An 8552-nucleotide genomic window follows, 5' to 3' on the forward strand; every position below is an offset into this window, starting at 1 on the left:
CTCAAATAACTCAGCAAGAAACAAAAAATATCAAAAAACATTTAACTAGGGGTGGAGATGGCGCAATGGACTATGCCTTTGGTGTGAGAGACCTGGGTTCAATCCCCCACTGTGTGACACTTAACCCCTAGTTGCTCCAGAGGCGTGCAACTTCTGTATAGCAACTTAAGTATAGCAATTGTAAGTTGCTTTGGATAAAAGCATCAGCTAAATGAATAAATGTAACTATTCATGTTGACAAAAATGATCCACCTTCCACTGAAAGTTCTTTAAGAAACTTCACGTTCCCCACAAACCATACCAGCATCTCGTGGGTCTATATACAGCATGCTTGCCCTGCTGTAGTGTTTATCTTCCTCTATCAGCTCTTGTTTCTTGTTTCTAACCACATTTTCTGATATTTTCAGATATTAATGATTCCAGGGTCATGGCAACATTATCTTTACAGAGTGTCAGGGCACTTTGACCATGACCCTTGTACTCCGTATTATTGGTTGCTTTCAATTCTGCAAATTTAATCTTGTCATGCTCTCTATTTTAATACTCAATATACGCTTCTCTTCTAAATAGCCACTCAAAATATTAATGGTAAGATTTCTTTCAAAATGATACAAGATTATTTGGAAAAGAGGCACAATACGAAGCTGCGTACTTACAGTAGGTTTTAAACAGTGGTTTCCCCACAGTTGTTCAACCTTTACTCTGCAGGCACGTAAAAAAGGCTACGCAGGGGAATATCAGTGTTGACAGTGTTCAGTTGCCCTCCCTGCGCTTATCAACTTACCCTTTTCCCATTTCCACCTTATCAAAAAATCATTATCTTTATTCTCGGGGCCCCTCGTGCTTGGTTTTTTTTTTATTTCCCACTGTGGGACGTAACACTTGTTATCGCGTGTTGACTGGCACACAGGATTCATGTCATTTATCGCCCTCCTAACATGCAACCCAATATGGTTTGTTTCTCAATCTCTCTACACACTCATGATCTCTGCCTCCGTTATCGAGCCCCCTGGCCGCTCTAAAAAGATACCGCAGGATGTTTGCCGTGGCTGCAGTTCAAAGGCTAAGAAGCCAAGGGAGTGAGAAGAGAATCTTATGGGCTGCTCTCAACTTGCTTCTCCAGGATGAAAGGCCACCACCTGGCCTTTTATTTCATATAATAGGCAGACAGAGAAATTGTCACCAGTTTGCACAGACCTTTGACATATGCATAGATACTGAAGATCAGCAACTACTTATTCGTGGAACATTTTTTATTACAGTAATGATAAAAAAAATGAAAGGATAAAAATACCCCTTGATAACACCTCAATTGGAATAAATTTAAAGTGGCAGTTAAATCTTTTACAATTAAACTGAATCTAATATTTGTTCCCACCACATACTTTATTTTTATGAATAAATATGCTTTTTTCAAAATCCTTGTGTTTGTCCACATAGCATTTTCCAGAGTGGCAGGTGGCTGCCTTTCAGTTTAGTAACTGTAAAAATATTAAAAACAGATTCTTCTTTAGAAACAGCAGTACACTAATAAAAAATTCTGAAGACTTGACACAGCTCTGACCTTGTCAAACATTTTACTTATGCCAGATTTGAGATTTGGATTTGGCTTCTGATTACTGGCCATGGAGCATGTGAACAGAATATCTTCAAGATCATTATGCAGACTGGTCATGTAAATACAGGTTGTTGGGAATCATCTCTATTCATCGCATTCAAAAAGAAGCAAATGGCCTTAGCTGCCAAGTGAAAAATCATCTAATTTAAATTAGAAATTTTGGTTATTTTCACATTTGAGTTGTGTTAATATGGGAAAGAGGAAACAGGGTAGGATCCAAGTGCCGATAGAAGAGGTCAGATACGTCCAGGTAAACATTAAGATAACAGATGCACAAACATAAAAGCAAGGAAGCAACTAGCACAAACTGACACAGGGTAAGTGGAAGAGGGCTGCTTAATTACTGCACAGCTGACAAAAGAATGTGGAAACAGGTGAGGAGGTGGGCGGGGAAGGCCAAGCAATGCAGAGCAGATGCAGGAAGTGGGAGCAGGTGTGACGATAATTGGGGCAGTCAGGTGATCGGGAAAGAAGGCAAAGTCCAAGGGCACCTGGTGGATGGAAGGATAATGGCATTTAAGGGCCCTAGGAGGGCTTGACGCAAGATAAGAATTACAAAAAAAATTTAACCAAGTTGATCATCTTTCCCTTACTATAACCAAATGCTTTGAGTTGTCAAAACATACACCATAAATCCATTTTTGTGCCACAATTTTGGGGGAAAAAGAAATGCATACATACATTAAAGTATGCAGATGACTGTGTTATAGTTAGCTGGGTCATCGATGACTTTGTCAAGTGGTGTGAGTAGTTGCCATTTAAACATATTATACACACAGATATTTGACTTTAGAACACATGCCCACACACGTAAAGTCATATCTTCTAGACAGTGGAATGTGCAGTGATCTTACAATTAATTACTCACAGCTGAACTTTGAAGCAAACTGTGAAGCTGTGTGCAAAAAGGAGCGTCCTATTTCCACATTGACAGCTTTTAGCTTTTTTCTTAGGTTTCCAAACTATGACACCAATCTTAAAGAACATAAACTCTCTCAAACACTCAAATTGTTAAAATGGTCTAGCAGGCTGATTGGTGAGACCTTTGCATAGTAAAATTCAGCTTCTTTCTTCTGCATGGAGGTTTATAGTTTTATAGTTTAAAATAAAGGTTTATAAAAAAATAACTTTGTTCTAGCAACCATCACTCAGATGAACAAGAATATACCTTATTTATTCTAGTGGTTATTTAGTTTTTGTGTATTGTTATTGTTGTAATTCTCTAAGTCCTGATTATTGGAGCCTTGAGTACTTTAATCATGTTTGTCTAGTGACCGTTTGTAAAAGATGGATACCTCTACTGTAAATCAAATCATCAAACAGAGAAAGCTGGGGCATAATCACAATACACTATTCGGAGAGTATCAAATTGACAACGGCCACTGTCTCTCAAACTCTAGTGTAGAAATTTGCAGTCTCAACAAAACTTGTACCCGGTTTAGCCATGAACCCCCAATATCTGTGCTTTGGCCGTTTTGACCTGTGTTATAAAGATAATTTTGAAAAGGAACAGTGACAAAAAAGTGGAAGATGAAAAGGTAAACATTAGTAGCTGGTTCCATAGCTGTATTTATATTATATTGACCAAATGCTGCTCCTTATGGCATGTTCACTTTGTTGTAATCAGGCAAAATAAAAAAAGGGGTAAGGCGAAGAGACAGATGGCAGCAGAGCAGGCATGGAGGTAAATAGGAAAGGATCAGCTTCAGAAGGCAACAGCATACATTCACGTACAGCAAGCATTCATGTAATCAAGTAGACCCATGCTGTTCAAATATGAACAGCATGCAATAATTTACCAAATAATCTCATTGACTTCTGTGGAGTCACTGGGCAGAGAGGAAGACAGAAGGAGTTAGGGGAGCTGGGGAAAGGGCAGGAGCTGAGTGGGAAAAGTGTTTTTTTTGTTTTGTTTTTTATCATTTAAAGTCTATGATCACAGGTTAACCTTTCGTGTAACATTACTTAACTTTCAGAATGCTTTAAAATTGTCAGTTTAGCTGTTAAGTTTCTAAAAATGTCTCCCCTGAAGGGTTAGGTCGCAGGAGTCTTACAATGCGAATGCCCTCCCCAGTGTCAAATGTGATTACTGCCGTGAGAAAAAGAAACCTGAACCTTGTCAGTGAATGTTTTGCAGACACTTTCAGTATGAACCTTCTGTAGCGTTGCAAACATTGATTAACATTTCCTTATTATGTTGATTAAAAAATGTAATCCAGGCTGTTGTGTTTCCCTCAAAACATATTTACTGTTGTAAATTGGTTTTCTTTAATTTTTACAATACAGTGTTTGAGTTTGCAGTTTATAGTGAATTAATTCTCAGTTTAATCACATTTGTCTAAATAAAAGTTGTCATTACTGAACTACTCCATAAATCATGCATTTGTTTAGGTAGCAGGTATAGTAAAACTTGAGGTGGCTGACTCAAGTTCAGTTTTTATACTGACAAAACAAACATTCAAATAAACATCCTTTTCTAACTCAACCAAATAGTAAATAATTTTGAAATATGAATTTTTTATTTTATTACATGAATGGACAGTAGGCAGGCTCATGATGAGCTGTTATTGTTTTCATAACATTTTTCATCTCCACCAGCTGTGTGATAACATTCACTATTTCAAGATCTCAAACTGGGAAATGACAAAGAATGTATTATTGTTTTTTTCCTCACTAGCGCCACATCCTGTAGATATAGTACAGTTTGACATATAGCTTCCTTTCACGCCTGACAAAAATCTGTCCAGGAAGCATACCATTACTGTTGTCAAATTGGGACTGCAGTTTATAGCTCAATAATGCAGTCATCATTCATACTGTCACTGACCATCACGTGTTTCACATTAGCTCTGAGTTTGACACTGATTTATTCCAACACCCTCTCAACTGCAGAGGGAAAAAACACATCCAGTCAGCATCTGTTGTGCCAAACTGTCCTTTTGCCAATAGTGTATTTTTCTTTTAGTGTTGTACTTAAGATCTCAGAAACTTCACATCTTTTCTGTACCACTTCTTCCTCTGTGTGTACCTTCTTTTCTTACAGTTACAGCCTTACAGTCTACTAGACATGCTCCTGTTTTGACCCATACCGAAATGCCATTTGGCAATGAAGGAACAGCCTTGTATCCCCTATATCAACTCTCTAGCCTAGGCCTTTGGTGTACCCATCTGTTGTGGAATACCCATAAATAATGTGTGACAAAAGGCTGCTCGGGACACTCCTAGGCCTGCTCATTTGACCTTTCGACAAAGAGAAACTCGACAAAAACAAACAACTCCCCTTGACACAAGGACGCAATCTAATTTGGTGCAGAGAGGCTGAAACAAGGCTTTCCATTTCAAGTCTTTCGGGGGAACTGATTCCAGCTCAGCACACCCACATCAGGACTGGCACACGGAGCCTGAAAAGAAATCAATGGCAAAGGGTTTAACAGGCTAACCATAATTGGGCTCATAGTCTAGACCCACTGTGGTCTTTGGAAGTTTTGTAAATACCAACAGAGAATAACAATCTGGGCGAAAATAGCTTGTGTCTGTCTAGATGTGCCTCATTGATTTTTCTGTTTTATTATTTATTTATTTATCCTCTGTTTTGTGCATGCTTCAGAGAATCCTGCAAGATGAAAGCGACAGAGAGAGAAGCTTAGTCAAATTATAATGCCATTCTGTGCACAGAGTACAATATTATCAGATTATCCATACTGCCAGTGTATCAGCTATTACATTTGAACACATTTAGCACATGCTCTTATCGACAGGAGCTGATAATTAGTGCTACAGCTGAATGATGATTACTGCAGTGACCCTCTGATCATTATGATATGATACATAAAGGAAAGGCAGAGAAGAGGCTATTTGTCTTGACACACTTAACAGTCTGAGAGTTGCTTTTACTCAGGTTCAAAGTCTGACACCTTCACCAAAAGGGACACAAAGCAGAACAGAGGAGACTTTAAATATTGGACTGTATAAATGCGTCTGAGAGGAGGCTGGTGAGTTCACTTAGTCATTTGGATGGTAAAGTCATTTATTGAGGGATTTTAGTAATCAAGGGACACCTCACCTAACAGACTTTTTTTTTCCTTTCTCAACTGGCTGGAGGGTCAAACAGGATGAGATTAAAATGACTTCAAGCTCAAAATATATTAGAATCAGAGGGAATGCGTGCTGAAGAAAAGCAGGTCAGGGTCCCATATACCCAGTTATTACATCAAGCGTCAGTTTACTGTTCACATATAAAATATATATATTTTTGTCCGTAGGGACAAGAATGTTACGATTCTAATTTTAACCAACAGTATACAGCCAAAAGTATAGACACCCATGTTCACTTTTGGCCGAGAGCAGTTAAGTAAGATATTTTTGCCTTTTTATTGGACAGAGGGAGGTGAAGAGGCAAGAGGAAATGGGGGGGTGGGGAGAAGGGGATGACATGCAACAAAGGTCACTGCCTGGAGTCTAACCAGTGATGTTGCTGTTAGATGGCATGGACTGTAACCACTTGGCTACCAAGGTGCTCTGAATGCTGTTTTTTTCTTTTTTGTTTTATGAATGATAGGTAATGTTGGAAAAACGAACAAGAGACTAGATTTTGAAAGTATCCAACCAAAAAAAATCCCACCCCCTTAGTCTTCCTTTCAAAGCCACTCCACCAAAACACATTTTCATGTGCAATGAGTGCACATTCAGTCCAAATGAAATGATTTGTAGCCACATGTACCGGATTTGTTTTCATTTTTGTGTCAGAGCTTTTCACTTATTGATTGCTGTCAGGATGTAAGGAGAATTTCAACAAATATAACAGAAAATGCTTCTGAAATAAATTGCCTACCCTACCTTTAATGCTACAGCATTGATATTTTATAACTTGGGAAAAGCCCCCTTTTGTTTCAACATGCCCCTGTGCACAAAGTAAATTAGTTATTATTTTTGTTTGCTGCAGGGCCCTGAATTCAACCCTATTTAAAACCTCTTTAGATAAATCACAACACAAACTGCTAGTCAGGCCCAAGAAGTCTTCCAACTTGTCTACAGACAGTCTGTGCTTCCCAAACAGTTACAAATCACTTTTCAAAATTAAAATTCTTTTCTCATTTTAAACTACTATGATTAAGCTTTTGTTAGGTTTAGGCATAAAAACTACTTTGGGTTAAAATGACAACTTCATTAAAGTTAGGGTGAATTTCATCATCAAGAGTACAATATTAGGGAACGACCAAATTGAAATGTTAAAATAAACCAACGTGGTTGGAACCCACCCGGTCCTCCTCCCTTCCTGTGGACTTTGTGGCTGAATACTGTGTGATCTTATGGAAATGTGTAGAACTAGCATTTGTGTGTCGTGTCAACTCATTTTAAGCTTTTCATGTGTCATTTAACACTGTTATAGATGGCACATTTCACGAGTTTTGGACATGCAGGACAGAACGCAGTCAGGTGACCTTCAACAGGTGACCTCAGTCAGGTGACCTTAGTCATCATAATCATGGAATGTAAGTATCTAAGTGACGTTATGTAAGTTAAATGTGTTACATAAAATAACACAAGGCAATGACTTTTGGTTTCACACGGAACACAAAGTCTCCTGGGTAAAAATCTGGTGTTTGTTAGACCCGTCTATCCACCACAACTTTCTCGCTCTTTATACTACGTCGCCTGACATTTTTTCCCTGACATTCACGTTTGAAATGACACGTCACTGCACAATATAAGTCAAAAGCAAATAATGTGTTATGATAACACCTGCAAAAAACTCACATTGCTGTGTTATTCATACGCTATTTGGTGATACCAGGCTGCTGTATAACAGCGACACAGTGGTTCCTCTTTTGGCTCCCAATGGACAAGAGTTATCATTTGTGCAGCTGCTAGAGGGCTTTCTCAACGTAAACATCTGCTGTTTGTTGGAATGAAATGAAATTACACTAAACATTAAACATTCATTCAATCAGGTTTTTTTTTCTTAGGAGGCGGCATGTTTTGCACAATTGCACATCTTATATCATGGAACAGAATTGTTTTGTTATTTTTGTTTTACTATTATCATCACATAGATTCTTCCAGTGTTATTTTATTACAAGTTTGTTTTCTATTATTACCTCCCCCTGTGTTCTTTTTATTTTATATTACCGTATTGTTATTTCGTTCTTTATGGATAGTTGTCTAATAAAACACAATATGCTGCATATCATGTTGCAGGTTATTTTTTGGCCACTATAACTAGACTGAAATTGTGCTCTTGATGGATATACAGAACTGCAGGTAAATTATTAATGAGAAATGTATACCATATTTAAAAATATAACACTAAAAATACAGTAAATGATCGATGTACATCAGTAAAACTTTTATTTTCACCTTCTTTCCACATTTCATTTACTTATTACCTTTTATTCCCTCACAAAGTTTCTGAAATATTACTACCAGATGGTGCACAGTTTTTAGTGGCTGGCACATAGACACTGATACAGTGCTTTGCCGTCCATCAGTAATTACTGTCACCACAAATTCCTGGTTTCTTAATTAAATATTTATGAGCACGCGCTTCCTATTTTTGTTTGAAATCACTATAACAAACATGAATTTATAATTAATTGCCTCACAACGGCTCAGGAGACAGCTCGAGTGATCACACAATAATTTGCTGTTACAATTACAAACTATTGTTCACCTAATATGATATATATGGAAAATGAGAAGAGTGCACTCAGCAGAGCGCAGATCTCCACCAGGGCTGGTATTGCCAAATGACATATGAATGGGAACATTAAAGCCCAATAAACTAGTCTTTTGTCTGAAATGTGTCCCCAAAGTCAGAACACCCACACCCCCACACCCACACACACACACCCACACCCCCTAATGCATGATTCTCTTCAGGCTTATGCCTGGCGGAGATAATAAAATTTTGCGAAATCCCACAGAACTGCTGCAT

Source organism: Micropterus dolomieu, linkage group LG01 (genome assembly GCF_021292245.1).
Source record: "Micropterus dolomieu isolate WLL.071019.BEF.003 ecotype Adirondacks linkage group LG01, ASM2129224v1, whole genome shotgun sequence".
NCBI classification, from domain to species: Eukaryota; Metazoa; Chordata; class Actinopteri; order Centrarchiformes; family Centrarchidae; genus Micropterus; species Micropterus dolomieu.